Source organism: Rattus norvegicus, chromosome 8 (assembly GCF_021556685.1).
Source record: "Rattus norvegicus strain SHRSP/BbbUtx chromosome 8, alternate assembly SHRSP_T2T, whole genome shotgun sequence".
Taxonomy (NCBI): domain Eukaryota; kingdom Metazoa; phylum Chordata; class Mammalia; order Rodentia; family Muridae; genus Rattus; species Rattus norvegicus.
In genome coordinates this window covers 67,201,407-67,217,583 of record NC_141541.1, presented here as the reverse complement: position 1 = coordinate 67,217,583, position 16,177 = coordinate 67,201,407, and the positions used below count along the sequence as shown (strand labels likewise).

General features: G+C 44.4%; 1 long non-coding RNA gene across 2 annotated transcripts; it reads right to left on the bottom strand.

The window, feature by feature from the left end:
* Window positions 1–1,968: 1,968 nt before the first annotated feature.
* LOC148004166 (uncharacterized) lies at window positions 1,969–15,379 on the bottom strand. 2 transcript variants are annotated; one of them, XR_015627733.1, is made up of 4 exons: window positions 15,281–15,379; window positions 14,145–14,294; window positions 6,019–6,098; window positions 1,976–2,662 (listed from the first exon to the last, which is right to left on the bottom strand). It is a non-coding gene; the product is annotated as an uncharacterized LOC148004166 (long non-coding RNA). The 2 variants fall into 2 exon arrangements; XR_015627732.1 differs by lacking the exon at window positions 15,281–15,379 and having other exon boundaries at window positions 1,969–2,662; window positions 14,145–14,459.
* Window positions 15,380–16,177: the final 798 nt, after the last annotated feature.

The following is a 16,177-nucleotide window of genomic DNA, read 5'->3' as shown; positions in this document are numbered from 1 at the left end:
GCCTTGTTTGAGACAATGTCCCTGAGCTGTCATGAAGAGACACAGTAGGGGAAAGAAATAGTGAAAACATCTCCTGTCAGTGGTGCATGTTTTTGGGTAAACGCCAGCGTTTGACTGTTTGCTACATGTAGCTGCCTGTATGTTTATACCTCGGCCAGACAACTGGAGGGACAAAACTTGTATTTAAGTGATTGAGTATATTTGAGTTTTACTGGTTCTGGATAGGGTTGCATATCAAAGGAGGACTGGGCAGCCAGCAAAGAGTAGGCTGCAAATAATAAGAGAAAGATGTACAGCCTCTGCAGGGTGGGGGCTGGAAGGTACTTAACTGCGCCTGAAAGAAATTAGCCATCAGTCTCCAGAGCCAAATATGGCTGCTGGCTTTTCTGAAAACAAATCGAGGGGCAGATTCCAGAAACACAACACAGTTTTCCAAGGGTTGGCATAAAGTCCCACAGCTCAGACCAAAGGGATGACGTCAGAGGGACCTCTTTACCCCTAAATAAGGACTCTCAGACTAAAGAGAAGGCATTTTCTTCCTAGCACATTGTAGGGTGTCAAGCAGGGGACTAGTGAGCAGGGGAGATGGCATCCTCCTTGTGTGCTAGGCGAGAAAGCAGACCACAGGGATTAAACGTGGTCCGGAGCCATTGGAAAGGGGAGCTAACCCACCCCCGAGCACGTTCCTCAAGAGGGGATGCCTCAAGAGGAGATGCTTTAAAACGGTGGAAAAGTGTAAGACAGTGCAGTCATCCTTCTCTAGAGGCATCCACAAAAGCTACAGGTCCAAGAGGCTGAAGAGATGGCACAGCGGTTAAAGGCATGGGGCACTCCAGAGTAGGCTGGGAGCTCAGTTCCCAGCACCCACACAGTGGCTCACGGCCTTCTGTAACTCCAGTTCCAGAGGACCGGGCATCCTCTGTTGGCCTCCAGGAGACACTGCATGCACATGGTGCACAGACATACATGAAGGCAAAACACCCATAGACATAAATAAGTCTTCAAAATATTTTTAAAGCTGTGACTTCAACTATGTGAGGTCCAGGCCTGGGGAGGGAAAAAGCCAATGATTAGCAAGACCAGGAGGTGGGCAGGTCCCAGGGCAAGTCTTAGGAGGCTTCTGTCTTAGTCAGTTGGTGAACATGGCAAGTAGGGATGTCAGGAATCCAGGGCTATTTGGAGAAGAGAGGCAACTTCTGTATAGCCTATTGCTAAATGCAAACTTGCAAACAGTGCTACAAAAAGATGGGAACAGTGACATCAGAGAGATCGTTGCTTAACAGCTTCCTGTGTTGGCCTCTGTCAATCTATTTGAGCCTGTTTCCTTGTCTTTAAACTATAGAATTAAACCCACCTTCAGGGATATTTGGAGAGATTACCAGGATCTTCAGCAAAAAAGACACTCAAGAGCTTCTTCATTTTCTCTTATTTTATGTTGGTTTAAGTCACTGACTTTTTGTCTGCTTTGTTTTTTAGTTTAATTTCAACTCACTTTGTGTTTCAGAGTGATGGAGTGTAAAGCATGTGTACACCTGTCTAGTCCCTGCCCATGATCTCCGTCCTTTTTTACTGATAGTCAACTGTGTAAGGCAGGCCTGACAGATGCTCCCCAAAGCCACCAGCAGACATTAGAGATTCATGGTGGCTTGGACCCAAATCTCCTCTCTAGAGAATGTTCTTGAAGCTTCATTTCTCTCAAGGCAGGCCGCTTGTTATTTTAAACATTGAGTCATTGTCATTCTTTGCCCTAATCATCCTCAATTTTTCTAAAATCTTTAAGAAATTGTCCCATTTAGCCTCTGCTGACCACGCTCTTGGACCAAAAACAACTGACTTTGTTCTAATTCGTGTAATCAGTAACTTTGGGATCAGCTCATTGTTTTGAAGATAGACCAAAACTAGGTCAGACATTATGTAAGGCTAAAATTAACACAGTGTATCGAAAAAGAACAAGCAACAAAATAAATACATAGATAATAAAAAGCCATTTGAGACCGGTTGCCTTTATTAGCTAATAGTTTTGTGGCTCAAAAGTCAAAACACTATAGAAAGTTAAAGGGTAAAAGATTTCTCGCCCACCTTTATCTACCTTATTATTTTCATTTTTTCCCTTCCTCATGAAGCACATAACTAAGAGATGGCTCAGTAGGTAAACTGCTTGCCACACACGTATGAGGAAACAAGGTCAAATCCCCAGCACCTACATCTAACAGTAAGAACAGAACAAGCTGGTGTGGCAGTGCACGCCTGTAGCCCAAGTGCCTGGGGTGGGGCATTCAGGAGGGATGGCTGGCCAGCCAGCTAGGCTAAACACCAAGTTCTAGGTCCAGTGGGAGATCTAGTCTCAAAAGCTATGGTGGAGATTGATAGAAGAAAATACTCAACAGCACCTCTGGCCTCTAAAGTTTTTATTATTTTATATTTCCTCCCAGTTGTCTTTATGCCAACAGAAATATGTATTTTTAGATTGCCCCTCTCAAAAGGGATTCCAAAGCTAACAAACTTTACACTAGGATCTTGTAAGATGAATCAGCAGGTAAAGGTGTCTGTTACCAAAGCCAACAACTTGACTTTGATCCCTACGACCAATGAGAGGAGATCTGACTGCTATGGATTGACCTCTGACCTCCACATGTGTGCTGTGACGAACACGTGCTTCCTCCTGCAACACACATACATATGCACACTCAGTAAATCAATTGTAAAAGAAGTCAACAAACTGTATACACATGCTACACCTTGTTCTCTTACTTGGCAGCACGCCCTGCCCTGTATATTCTAACAAATCCGTATACTGGGAGAGCTTGTATTTCCCCTCAGTTTGCATGTCCATGACATTCTATTGTTTGTATTTACTCTAGTCCATCCACATTTCAAATGACAGCCACTTGAGTGGTTGCCCACCTGTCTAGACAACAATGCTTCAATGACTTGGGGATTCGTCATCTTCATCCCTGTGCTGGCGAATCTGCAGCAGAGTCTCCAGGAGCAGGCTCATTGGTTAGAAATCAGCCTTTGTGTCTTAACAGGCATTATCAGCAGGGCAGTGGCACTAGGAACGCCCACCTATAGTGTGCGTGAGGGAACGCCTGCTTTCCCACAGCCTCGCCAACGCCATATGCCATTAAGTGTTTGAATGTTTGCCCATCAGATATGTAAACGTCAGTATCACAGCATCATGGCACAGCATCTCATTGCCTTTCTCTTATGCGTCTGAGTGAGATCTTATCACGGACTTAAAACACAGAAGCTAGCAAGACGCTCAGTGGGTTAGGACACTTGTTGCCAAACCAGAGTCCCACAGGGTAGGAAGAGAAAACTAACTTCCAGAAACTGTCCTCTGACCTTCACATGTGTGCTGTGACACAACATAGAACACATGTGCATGCACACAAATAAATGCAAAATTTCTGAAACCGTCTTTTTTTGTATTCAAATTTGACTTTTTCATTAGTTTTGTTTTGTTTTGTTTTGTTTTTTAACATTTCAAATGTTATCCCCTTTCCCGGTTTCCTGTCCATAAGCCCCCATCCCGTCTCCCCTCCCCCTTTTTCTATGAGGGTGTTCTCCTACCCATCCATCCACCCCTTTCTATCTCCCCACCCTGACATTTTCCTACACTGGTGGGTCAAGCCATGGCAGTACCAAGGGCTTCTCCTCCCATTGGTGCCCAACAAGGCCATCCTCTGCTACACATAGAGCTGGAGCTATGGGTTTGTCCATGTGTGCTCTTTGGATGGTGGTTTAGTCCCTGGGAGCTCTGGTTGGGTGGTATGGTTGTTCTTATGGGGTTGCAGACCCCTTCAGCTCCTTTAATGCTTTCTCTAATTCCTCCAATGGGGACCCTGTTCTCAGTTCAGTGATTGGCTTCGAGTATCCACCTCTATATTTGTCATGCTCTGGCAAAGCCTCTCAGGAGACAGCTATATAAGGCTCCTGTCAGCATGCACTTCTTGGCATCAGCAATATTGTCTGGGTTTGGTGGCTGTATGTATATGGGCTGGATCCCCAGGTGGGGCAGTCTCTGGATGGTCTTTCCTTCAGTCTCTACTCCAAACTTGGTCTCCATATTTCCTCCCATGAATTTTTTATTCCCCCTTCTAAGAAGGACTGAAGCATCTACACTTTGGCCGTCCTTCTTCTTGAGCTTCATGTGGTCTGTGGATTGTATGTTGGGTGTCCTGAAACTCACTATGTAAACTAGGAAGGCTTTGAACTCACAGAGATTCATCTGCCTTTACCTCTCAAGTGCTGGGATTAAAGATGTGCACCATCATGCCTAGCTAATACCAATTTATTCTTTTAAAAATATATAATTTTTGTTTGTTTCCTGAGAACTTGATATATACACAAGGCTGGCCCTGAACTCACAGAGATACTTCTGCCTCTGCCTCCTGAGTACTGAAATTAAAGGTATATATCACCACTCCTGGCCAATTGTTTGTTGTTGTTTTAATCATTTATAGTTTTCCTTTCTCCTCTCTGTGGCTAATCCACAGATTAGCCCTTTGCTTAATTTTATCTTAAGTCCCATGTCTTTATCTTACCAGTCTCTATTTCTGTTTAGATAATCAGGAATTAGTCCTTTTATTGAGTTAATTTTCTTCTATTTTTTATCATTTGTCTTTTGATATTTTTATGTAATCAATTTCAGTCTTCAATTCTAACTTTCTTTTCCTTTGAATCATTTGGAAGGCTTTTTCTGTCTCTGTGCTATAAAAGAACTCTCTCTCTCTCTCTCTCTCTCTCTCTCTCTCTCTCTCTCTGAACTGTTTCCCTGCATTCCTTGTTTACGTTTTTATTGGTAGGGTGTGGGGAGCAATGGCACTGCTTTCATGTGGAAGTCAGAGGACAGCTTATGGGAGTTGAGTCTCTCCTTCCACCATGTGAGCTCTGGGGATCAAACTCAGGCCATCAGGTTCTACCTACTGAGCCCTCCCATTGGCCCCATTTCTTTGACAGCATCTATGTGACCCATATAGTATTTGTCCTGGCCTATAATGGGGGTACAGATGCAGAATGACCTTTCCTGAGGCGACTGCATACTTGTCCCAATACCAACTATTTCTCTACCAGTTTAAGATAAGTTCCCTCTAATGCTCAACACATTCATATATGGTTGGGCATATTTCTGGGAAGTCTGTTCTATTTCATAGAACCCTGGTTGTATCAAGAAGTGATCAGGAATGTGGAGTTTACAGTCAACTGACTCCATTAAGATCGAATGTGTTACCTGCTATGTAACCTGGAAGCCATAAAGTGGAGCCCAGCAGACTCTCACGTGTCTGGTACCTAGGCATGCTTAGTGTCGGCGGCCTGAGAACCACGATGCTCATTGGAGCCAGCTGCTTTCTCTGAGGCACATTTCCTTCTCTCCCTGCTAATGCCTCCATGGGACCTCTGCTATTGCATTACAGAGCCTCTCTTAAAACTGGCGAAGTATATCCAGGCCAGCAGAAGCCCGTTTCAGGCCCATAATAATGCTTTTGCTTCCCCGCCCCTCCATTCTCTCTCACACATAAGTAAGTAGATAAATAAATACCATGGCTCTGAGAATGTGAAGGAATACATGTTAACGGACTGAGGGAGAGCCGTTTGTAACACACAGAGCTCCGAGACAACAGAGTGGTGATCTGAGTTAGCATCTGGTCACTGCATGTCCACACACCCAGCCACCCAGCCATCTCCTGTGGTGCTGAGCTTTGCCGGGATTGACGAGGGAAGAGGTATTCGTACTTGGGCACTTTGAATCTTTATGTTTGGGGTAGACATGGGCCACTGTGTGCTGGGGGAAAGTCAGATGGCAACCTTCAGGTTAAGGTTCTCTCCCTCTGTGTGGTTCCAGAGACTGAACTTGGTTGATTAGGCTTGGTGGCGAGCTCCTTTACCTGATAAGCCATCACGCTAGCCTGATTTGGGTATTTTAAATTTCAAAGAGTCTCCAGTTTTGTATAAGGTAAAAAAACAAAAAACAAAACAAAACAACAACAACAAAAAACAACCAAACACTATACATACAGGCCAAAGAGAAGTTAATCCGTGATCCCTGCAAGATGTCAAGCCCTGCTTCCTTCAATAGCAGATGACCAGAGAGGGGCCTGTGTGTGAGCAAGGACCCTTAGTTAGCGTTTAGTTGATAATAACAGCAGAGTGTGCTCTAAATATCCCCAAATACCAAGGCAGTTAAACAAAAAATACAAGTAAATCAACTTTATAGAAAGAACTACATGGTGGAAGCTTCTTGCCAATGACTAACCAGTTTGGGCCAAGTCAATGCAAACAGCCTTCTTTAGCAGGCCAAGCCTGTAAAAATTCAGGTAAACATTTACTCTTTTATAATCCCTTAGATGCTGTCTCACGATTCTCGATCCTCCAGTTTCAGCCATTCAGCAGCATCAAGGACACAACAGCAACACTAAAATCCTGGAGCTCAAATGGCCCCCATAGGCTTGAAGGCAGAAGAAGAGTTAAGCGAGCTCCCCCATGTCAGGAGTCTCGAGTGCTGAGTGGGCTTTATTATGCAACTTGGGTGGAAATCAATAACCACAGCATCTGGTGCTGGTTGAATCCTTGTTATGGGCCAAGCACTGTGCAGATGCATTTGGTGGGGGAGTATTCCTTTAACCCTCATAGCGGCTGTTTGAAGCGAGTTCCATTTTACTCCCTTCTCATAAACGAGGGAACATGGCTTTCCCCAGGTCCCAGAGCAACCAAGTGGCAAAACTGAAACTGGGATCCAGTCCTAGCCTCCACATCATCGAGCGTGTGACACTTGGCCTTCAATTACGAGAGCAAATTGAATCAAGTCTATTAACAAGGCTTGGAGGCACAGGTTACAAACGCAGGAGTAGACTGACAGGTGGTTCAACCATATCCTGTCCCAGTTCATTAGGCGAAGTCATCACTGCACATTCTCTCTGCCTAAAACTGTCAACGATCCACACCCTGGAGTCCTGCAGCTGCCCATGGCAAAGTGCTTCATCAAATCATAAAGGCTCTTGATCTTGGTGATGGTGAGATGGTGGTGGTGACAGTGATGGACGAGGGAAGAGGATTAATATAGTAAAAATGGCCATTTTACCAAAAGCGATCTACAGATTCAATGCAATCCCCATCAAAATACCAATCCAATTCTTCAAAGAGTTAGACAGAACAATTTGCAAATTCATCTGGAATAACAAAAAACCCAGGATAGCTAAAACTATCCTCAACAATAAAAGGACTTCAGGGGGAATCACTATCCCTGAACTCAAGCAGTATTACAGAGCAATAGTGATAAAAACTACATGGTATTGGTACAGAGACAGACAGATAGACCAATGGAATAGAATTGAAAACCCAGAAATAAACCCACACACCTATAGGCACTTGATTTTTGACAAAGGAGCCAAAACCATCCAATGGAAAAAAGATAGCATTTTCAGCAAATAGTGCTGGTTCAGCTGGAGGTCAACATGTAGAAGAATGCAGATTGATCCATGCTTATCACCCTGTACAAAGCTTAAGTCCAAGTGGATCAAGGACCTCCACATCAAACCAGATACACTCAAACTAATAGAAGAAAAACTAGGGAAGCATCTGGAACACATGGGCACTGGACAAAATTTCCTGAACAAAACACCAATGGCTTATGCTCTAAGATCAAGAATCGACAAATGGGATCTCATAAAACTGCAAAGCTTCTGTAAGGCAAAGGACACTGTGGTTAGGACAAAAGGGCAACCAACAGATTGGGAAAAGATCTTTATCAATCCTACAACAGATAGAGGCCTTATATCCAAAATATACAAAGAACTCAAGAAGTTAGACCGCAGGGAGACAAATAACCCTATTAAAAAATGGGGTTCAGAGCTAAACAAAGAATTCACAGCTGAGGAATGCCGAATGGCTGAGAAACACCTAAAGAAATGTTCAACATCTTTAGTCATAAGGGAAATGCAAACCAAAACAACCCTGAGATTTCACCTCACACCAGTGAGAATAGCTAAGATCAAAAACTCAGGTGACAGCAGATGCTGGCAAGGATGTGGAGAAAGAGGAACACTCCTCCATTGTTGGTGGGATTGCAGACTGGTACAACCATTCTGTAAATCAGTCTGGAGTTTCCTCAGAAAATTGGACATTGAACTGCCTGAGGATCCAGCTGTACCTCTCTTGGGCATATACCCAAAAGATGCCCCAACATATAAAAAAGACACATGCTCCACTATGTTCATCGCAGCCTTATTTATAATAGCCAGAAGCTCGAAAGAACCCAGATGCCCTTCAACAGAGTAATGGATACAGAAAATGTGGTACATTTACACAATGGAATATTACTCAGCTATCAAAAACAATGACTTTATGAAATTCGTAGGCAAATGGTTGGAACTGGAAAATATCATCCTGAGTGAGGTAACCCAATCACAGAAAAACACACATGGTATGCACTCATTGATAAGTGGCTATTAGCCCAAATGCTTGAATTACCCTAGATGTACAGAACACATGAAACTCAAGACGGATGATCAAAATGCGAATGCTTCACTCCTTCTTTAAAAGGGGAACAAGAATACCCTTGGCAGGGAATAGAGAGGCAAAGATTAAAACAGAGGCAGAAGGAACACCCATTCAGAGCCTACCCCACATGTGGCCCATACATATACAGCCACCCAATTAGACAAGATGGATGAAGCAAAGAAGTGCAGGCGGACAGGAGCCTGGATGTAGATCTCTCCTGAGAGACACAGCCAGAATACAGCAAATACAGAGGCGAATGCCAGCAGCAAACCACTGAACTGAGAACAGGACCCCCATTGAAGGAATCAGAGAAAGGACTGGAAGAGCTTGAAGGGGCTTGAGACCCCATATGAACAACAATGCCAAGCAACCAGAGCTTCCAGGGACTAAGTCACTACCCAAAGGCTATGCATGGACTGACCCTGGACTCCAACCTCATAGGTAGCAATAAATAGCCTAGTAAGAGCACCAGTGGAAGGGGAAGCCCTTGGTCTTGCTAAGACTGAACCCCTAGTGAATGTGACTGTTGGGGGGAGGGCGATAATGGGGGGAGGATGGGGAGGGGAACACCCATAAAGAAGGGAAGGGGGAGGGGTTAGGGGGTGTTGGCCCGGAAACCGGGAAAGGGAATAACATTCGAAACGTAAATAAGAAATACTCAAGTTAATTTAAAAAAAAAAAAAAAAAGGACAGTATTGCTGATACAAACCAGTCATGGACTTGCAATGCCTGCTCCTCTGAAGCAGCCTGCCAGAGTCTCTCCTAGAGTTGTCTGTCTAGACCACTTAGCCCAACTACTCCTCCTGACCTTTAAAGGCCTTTCCTGAAATAAATATGAGTTCCCAGGGGTAGAACATGTATATAGTCATTCAATCCATTCAACAGTTATCTGCTATCTACCATAAGATCTATTGTTTGGGAATAGAGTGACAAAAATCTTTGTCCCTTCAAAAATCCCTGGATGACAATCAAGGAAATTGCATCCTGGGAGTGAGATGCTTGGGAACCAGATAAGCAATGATAAGTTCGCAGGGAGGGCTATAAAAATATGTCTGCCTTTGCCTTGAAATGATGACACAGAGACCTTATATTGATTAAAAGGCTTCAAGCATTAGATCTTGGGAGATAGTCATGTATTCTAACCCTGATCTAACCTGAGAGGCCGCCTACTATTCTTCCATGCCCTGTTAGTTTCCACCTCTTAGTTTCACCCTGGCCACCCCGCTCTAGTCACCCTCTCACAGCAGCTTGTTCATGACCACCTGCTCATGGCAACGCCTCCTGGTGAATTACCTTTCTCTGGTTCCAACTGGAGACCCTCTCTTGGGTTGGGAAGTCCTACCTTCTCCTTTCCTTTCCAGCCAATGGCTGATTAGCTTTTTATTAACCAATCGGAGTAAACAGGAAACAATTTTTACACAACATTGAGCCAGGAGATGCTTGATAATGCCAGTGCCCAGACTGCAACCAGATCTATAGGCACAGTAATCAGCATCTGAACACACAATCCACGAAACCATCCCCCAGCAGAGGGGTCTGCAGAAGATAGAGCAAGTTAGGTAGGACAGAGGAGGCGGGATCGGAAAAGAGTAAGGGAATTAATTATAATTCACTATAATTAGGGAACTGCCCCAAATCCCCTCGATGTGCTATTCCCTCAACAGGAACCTGATGGAGCCAAGCTTCTCTTTAGGCAAGGTTGCTTCATCTGAGAGGCAGGGGGCATGCCAACCCTTCTTTTTGAGAGGACAGAGATCAGTGTGTCTGAGACATGAGGAAGTAGGAGGCAAGTTGGGCAGAATTTGAGAGGGTCTGTGTGAAGAATCTTACAGGCCATGGCGAGGGCTGTGGTGTTTGTCTTGAGTACATATACGGCTACTGAAAAGCTTTGAGCAGAAGTACTGTGCTGTACCTAGAGGAACCATTCTGACGGCCCTAGGGAGGGCAAGCGAGACTAGCTGTAAGGTATTGCAGTATCCAGATGAAGCATGTTGATAGCTTAGCCCAGGGGACAGCTGAAGTGACACAAAGCGATCTATAGCTGAACTCCGACGGCAGAACCTGCAGAATTCGATAAGGGATGGGCATGCGGCATGGAAGAATGAAAAAACTCCCAGACGCCAAGCTTTGAGGTTTGAATAATGCAAAGAATGGTACTGCCGCTTACTGAGATTATGGTAAAGGATGTATTTCAGGTTGGGAATGGTGGAATCCTGCCACATGAGAAACTAGGACAGGAAGATTGTGAGTTCAAGGTCAGCCTGAACTACATGGTACGACCATGTCTCAAAAATAAATAAATAGCCTCAAGCATAAAGGGCAAATTTGGTTTTGAAAATTAAAGTTTGAAATGTCTATTAGGTATGTAATAGTGGAGAGCTCAGGAAATAGCTCCATTGGGGAAGTTCTTGATGCTTGAATATGAGTTTGGATCCTAAGCACTCACCTAAGAGCCAGGCATTGGCCAGTGTCTGTAACCTCATTGCTGGAGAGGTGGTCGCAGGCAAATCTTTAGCACATGCTGGCAAGTAAGTATAGTCAATTAGCAAGTTCCAGGTTTAGTGAGGGATCCTGTCTCCAAAAAATAAGGTGGAGAGAGAATCTGGCATGAGGGTGTACACTCTTTAATCCCAGCACTCAGATCTCTGTAAGTTCGAGGCAAGCATGATCCACATAGCAAGTTCCAGACTACCCAGGGATAAATAGTAAGCCCTTATCTCAAAAAAAAATTAAAAAGTAAACCAGAGAGGGACTTCACATTTTCATAAACATACAACACACAGAGAGAAAGAGAGAGGCGGAGACAGAGACAGAGAGACAGACAGAGAGAGACAGAGAGAAACAGAGAGACAGAGAGAAACAGAGAGACAGACAGAGACAGAGACAGAGAGAGACAGAGAGACAGAGACAGAGAGAGACAGAGACAGAGAGACAGACAGAGAGAGACAGAGAGACAGAGAGAGACAGAGAGACAGACAGAGACAGAGACAGAGAGAGACAGAGAGACAGACAGAGACAGACAGAGACAGACAGAGACAGAGACAGAGACAGAGAGACAGACAGAGACAGACAGAGACACAGAGGGAGACAGAGAGACAAAGGGAGACAGAGACAGAGAGACAGAGGGAAACAGAGGGAGACAGAGAGACAAAGGGAGACAGAGACAGAGAGAGAGAGAGAGAGAGAGAGAGAGAGAGAGAGAGAGAGAGATATCACTGGAAAACAGTTGTTTGGTCAGAGGTTTGACTCAGTGAAATTCTGGGCCTCATGAGTTGGGGATTATCTGTATGGTTCAACCTTGGCTTAGGCAAGAGTCTGACCTGGAGCAGATATGAGATACATTGTACAGACAAAATTAAAAGAACCAGAAGAGATGGATGAGGAAGAAAGCGCTATCTGGGGTGTGAGGAACATGTATAGTCTTGTACAAATTCTATCATGAAGCATTCTGTGAAATAATTATTTCTAGGGACATCAATTCCATGGGAACACACTGGGCTGCGCTGATCCAAACGACAGAGCTACGTCAACAGGAAAAACGCAAATTAACAATTCAGCAGCTCATTTTGAAATTAATTGGTATAAAAAAACAAAGTGAAAAATTAAAATCATTTTTATGTCTTTTCCAGTCTATAATGGATTCTCTTATTGAGTGTTTGATGTTAAGTGCTTCATGACATGGAGTCTTAAGAATATTGCACAGAAATAAAATGGACTGTACTCAGCTTCATACACATAACCCTGGTGCAGCTCCATTCGTCTTGCCTTGAATTAACTTCAGCTATTACATTTTTTCCTGTCTTTTGCAGCTCTTCATTGATTTTTTTTCTCCCATCTCCTCTCAGTGACCTTTATTACACAGTCCTTCCTAATGCTAGCCCCTCCCACTCCATTTCTTCTTTTCAATCTCTCCCTGATGAGATACCTTATCTTTCTGGTCCTGTTTCAGACGAGACTGAATTGCATAGATTCCCCCAGAGAGCCTGCATCGAACCAAGGAAGTGACTAATATTTCTGCAATAATATATCTGAGTTTATAGAAATACTCTCCCACCCTGCGACTGAAAGTTGGCTCTTGGCTAATTTGTAAATTTAGCAGATAGTCATTTGGCTTTTCTCTATGTCCAAGGTATTACCCTGGGCGGCAGGCACAAGGTCATGTCACAATTGTATGAGGTTGACATCTGTGATGGAGGCAAAAGATTTATTCATATTCCAACACAGATGTGCAAAGCAAAATGTCCCCTTTTAACCCCTTCATGACAGATCTTCATGAGATCAACCCTATTCAGGGAACCCAGAAAAATTCCTACCTTTCAGTTTGATCTTTTAAAAAGGAAAAGAATGTATAAAATAGGGGTTTCCTTATGATATCTCATTCATTCCTACCTTATATGTTGTTCACGCTCACCCCTTCATCCCTCCCGCATCCTGTTGGTCCACTCCTCTCCAGTCTAATTTCTTTTTTCTTTTGAGACAGTCTCACTAGGAAGCCCTGGCTTCACATGAAGCCCTAAAACTCACTGCATAGACCAAGCCAGTCTGGAACCCACAGATCTGTGTGCCCTTACTACCCGAGTGCTGGAATTAAAAATCTGCGCCACTGCTATCCAGCCATGTCGATCACTTTTATTATGACCTAAAGAAACTTAAGGGGGAAGGGTTTATTTGGTTTAAGTGTCCAGATCATGGTCAATCGTGAAAGGAAGTCAGAGCATGACCTCAAGGCAGGAACCTGGAGGCAGGATCTGAAGCAGAGATCATGGAGGGGAGCTGCTTACTGGCTTGCTCTTCATGACTTGCTCTCTTATACCACCCTGGACCACCTGCCCAGGAGTGGCAACTGGCCTCAGTGGGCTGAACCCTCTCACATCAATCAAGAAAATGTTCCACAGACTTGCCTACAGACCAATCTAATGGAGGCATTTTCTCAGTTAAGGCTCCTCCTCTCGGGCAGAAGACAGCTTGTGTCATGTTGATAAATATTCAACTAGGACACCTTGTTAGCATGAAGACACAAGTTTGGCTCTCCAAAACCCACATACAGCTGACCATGGTCGCACATACCTGTACTCCTACTGCTGTACGGAAGGTGGAAACAGGAGAATCCCGTAAAGCCTGAGAGTCAGCTAGCCTGCTGTACACAGCAGAGATGAGACCCAGGGTCAAACAAGGTGGAAAGCAAGGAATGACACCCAACGCTGTTCTCTGACCTCTACACTCACACGGTGACATGCACACACTCACAAGGACACACGTGCTCACATGCTATACACATCATACACACAACATAAGATTTTAAAATGAATCTTAGAGTTCGAACACTGGGGATCATCTAGATATATATTTCCCCAAATAGGAACTCTGATGTGTGTCTCCCCTGCAGAGGACTTAGCACGCACACCAAGTACAAAGAAAACGGCTCAGCACACGTTCTCTTTCCTGACTAAACCACCTCCATTTGGAGGAAATACTGCTTTACACCGAGTCACATTTCTTTCCCCGGGGTTTCCTGATTTATTCCTGGCCCCGCCCCTTAGAGCTACAGAGGCAAATTATAACATTTCTTCTTGTCTTGTGCCACAACAAAGACTTCAGTTTTAAAACAGGTGGCCTTTCCCTCCATCTTTGCTTCTCTTACTCACGTGTCCGTTCCTTTCATTTCTGCCTCGGCTACTATTGCGCAGGACATGTTGGTCTGAGTGCTCGCACCTGGGCGCCATGCTTCCCTCCGTCCTGGTCCTCTGGCTCTGAGATGGTCGTGATCAAGATAAACAGATTCCCCGTGTCGTCGTCTATTAACAGAGATTAGTAAATGTTTACTTCCCGCTCTCTTCTCCCAAGACTCCGAAAATCATAGCTTGAGCCCTGACTACACCTGCCGAAGAGACAGGGAGCTCAATGCGGTCATGCGACCCACTTCCTGTCCCCTGTCCTGCCTTATCCCACAGCTGTGGGACACAGATGCAGCACATGCCCAGGCTCGTGCAGTCAGTGGAGGCAACGCTATAAAAAACAAATGCTAGAGTAACAAAGCACGGAGCTACGCTACCGGCATGCTGTTGTGGCAAGGAACAAGGATTCTTTTTTGTTTAAGTCTATGGGAAAAAAAATTAAGGTTTTACTTTTATCCCCCTCCATTGTCTAAATATTTTGTCTGTTCTCTTACCCCCATCCCTGCTTCTATACATTTTTTTCCACACCTGTAAGCTCAGCTCAGGATTTCTGTTTTTAAAGAGACAAGTTACTGATGACCCACTAGGGCAAACTAAACCTATGTAATCTATACGATATAGTATGGATAACTTTGAAGGTCTCCCCCTCCTCCCCAGTTAGTGCCCTCCTAAGGTAGCCCCCATAGTATGCCCATCTCCTAGTACTTAACTTAGTTCTAGTGAAATATTAACCTGCAACTAGTTCATTAATATGTGTCAAGTCGGAAGTATCTTAGAGGCCTTAAGTGAAATATCTTAGGTATATGCAGAGATGATGGAATAGTCCCCAAAGAACTGCAAATTCTGCATTTCCTGTCTTGCGTCGGTTTACATCATTCACCTTGCAAATACGTACATACATGCATTTCATTATATATATAATGAAATGAAAGGGGTCGGGAGAGCCCCCAGTTACCATGGCAAGCACCATGCAGCCCCTCATACAGGCTTTCTGCCTTCCTACTAAAATGATCTCAGAACAGACCAAACTATTAAAACTAAACTGGCAACAGTGTACTGTTAGACAGCGTGGTAAGCCTGCAGTGGGCAAGGGAGAACTAAGGTACCTTGTTTTTCCCTTTGCAGGAGAGGAGCAGATGGTTCCTAAGAAGGAAGGAACCTCTAGGAATCTTCTTTCAGGGTCTGGACATAATTCAGGTACAGACCTAGCAATTTAGAAAAGCAGATTGTCATCTCCGAACTGTGGAGGAGTTGCACTGTAGCGAGCTGGGTTCAGCTCTTTCATCATCCCATCACTAGAGCCATTTGACATCCCCCTTATCTGTAGGTTGCAATTCCCAGCATGCACTAGAACAGGAAGGAAATAGCAGAGCAAGCTGGGAAGTACCATGCCCTGGACACTGTGAGCAGAGCTGAGAATAGGAGGACTACTGGAGGTGGGTAGCTCCTTCTGACCAATCTAGGCTTCTCCCCTGACTTGACTAATGAGAGTCTGTCATTTCCCATATCAAGGTCTGTATTAGTTGTCTTTACATCATTATGACAACTTAAAGGAGGAATGAGTTCAGAGAACTTTCAATCCTTTGTGGTGGGGAAGTTGCCGTGGACGGTGGTGGCTGGCATGGCGTTGTCTGAAGAAAAACTGCCAACTGGCCATGACTGTCTTGTGACTGAGCTTCACGTTAGAACAGACTATACATTGATCGAAATGAGTCTCTGGGTCTCCCACACAGAATACAGCCGGTGTCTGCTATGGCTTCCTCTACATCACAGGACTGTGAGGCTAAAAGGCAAACTCTACACGCCTTGCCTATTGGTGGACTTAGTCTGGAGCTATTTACTTCATGTATCAGGGACAGCACAAATATGGGAAAAAACTTAAGGTGTGTGTTCTTACAATTGGAAAAGACAATGTTAGAAGGATTAAAAATAATCCTTCTGGGGGTTGGGGATTTAGCTCAGTGGTAGAGCGCTTGCCTAGGAAGCACAAGGCCCTGGGTTCG